Source organism: Silene latifolia, chromosome Y (assembly GCF_048544455.1).
Source record: "Silene latifolia isolate original U9 population chromosome Y, ASM4854445v1, whole genome shotgun sequence".
NCBI classification, from domain to species: domain Eukaryota; kingdom Viridiplantae; phylum Streptophyta; class Magnoliopsida; order Caryophyllales; family Caryophyllaceae; genus Silene; species Silene latifolia.
In genome coordinates, this window is record NC_133538.1 from 448,418,683 (window position 1) to 448,420,209 (window position 1,527).

The window sequence follows — 1,527 nt, forward strand, 5'->3', positions numbered from 1 at the left end:
TACCAACCGAGGAGAACCTACCCAATGGTACTCCCACACCACAACACTTAACCGGAAATTTCATTGCAAAATCCGCATTTATCCAATTAGTCGAAAGAAGCCAATTTGGGGGGATGCCTAGTGAAGACCCTCATTCCCATATGGAAACTTTTTGTGACTATTATGATGCGATTTCACAAACCGGTGTAACTCAAGAACAAATTCGATGGGTCTTATTCCCTTTTTCTCTAATTGGTACCGCAAAATAATGGTTGAAAAGCCTTGAAAAGGCCACTCTTGGGCTCTAGCTTTCTACAAAAAATTCTACACTCTGGAAAAGACTAACATGCTAAGAGCTCAAATTACGGGTTTTAAGCAAAGGGATGAAGAATCTTTGTATGAAGCTTGGGAGCGATTCAAAGGAATTTGTCGCTCATGTCCTCATCATGGACTTAGCGAGTGGTTCTTGGTACAAAAATTTTGGAATGGTCTTTATGAAGACTCAAGAAACATTCTTAACATGGGATCAAATGGTATGTTCACTGAAGTTGACGACAATCAAACTTGGAACAAGATTGAGGAAATGGCGGTCCATAATTCACAATATAGTAGACCTCGCAAGGCTACTAGAGGAGGAAAGCATGAAGTGGACTTTATTACTCAATTGGGTGCTCAACTTAGTGCTCATATTGATACCATCAACTTGAAGTTTAAGAAGGCTATGGCTAAACTTGAAGAAGCCTCAAAATCACCAAAGCATCATGTTAATGCCATGGTAGCATCTTCATCAATCCCAAGTGGGATATGCGAGAATTGTGGAACTTTGGGACATGACCAAAGTGAATGTAGAGGAACAAATGAACAAGTGAATGCTTTTCAAGCATACAAAAGTGGTACCCCTTATTCCAACTATTACAATGAAAACACCAATTTCCACCCAAATATCTCATACAAAAGCCAAAATGTTCAAAACCCTCAACCAACATACACCCCACCTCCCATGAGAAACCAAAACCAAAGACCCTTTTTCAACCAAAACCAAGGTTATCAAAATCAAACTCCATACAATCAACAAAATGAGCAAGGTTTTGATGTTCAAAACGCGGTCCTCCAAATGCAAAAGAATCAACAAGAATTTTTCACTCAAATGCAAAAATATAGCCCAGCAAAAAACATCACCATCAACAACATCCTAGCCCACACAAAAATGTTGGAAACTCAATTGACCCAACTAGCATCCTCAAACTCTCAAAGACAAAAGGGGAAATTACCACCTCAAGGTAATCCCCCAAGACATAAAACGGTTAGTGCCATTCACTTGAGGAGTGGTACAAGATATGAAGGACCAAAGAAGCAAGTTGAGGATGAAGTTGTGGAAGCTAGTGACAAAGAATAAGGTGTGCAAAACTCTAGGGAAGGAGAACCAACAAATCAAGAAGTTTCAAAGAAAAGTGAAGAAAAGCCCAAGGAGAAGGAGACCATTGGATTAGACTTCCATTCCCGAGTCGTCAAGATAAGCTAAGTTTGATGACCAACTTGAAAAATTCA

General features: G+C 39.6%; 1 non-coding gene across 1 annotated transcript; it reads right to left on the minus strand.

The window, feature by feature from the left end:
* Positions 1–325: 325 nt before the first annotated feature.
* LOC141636629 (small nucleolar RNA R71) lies at positions 326–432 on the minus strand. Its single transcript, XR_012541232.1, has one exon. It is a non-coding gene; the product is annotated as a small nucleolar RNA R71 (small nucleolar RNA).
* Between the last annotated feature and the right edge of the window lie 1,095 nt (positions 433–1,527).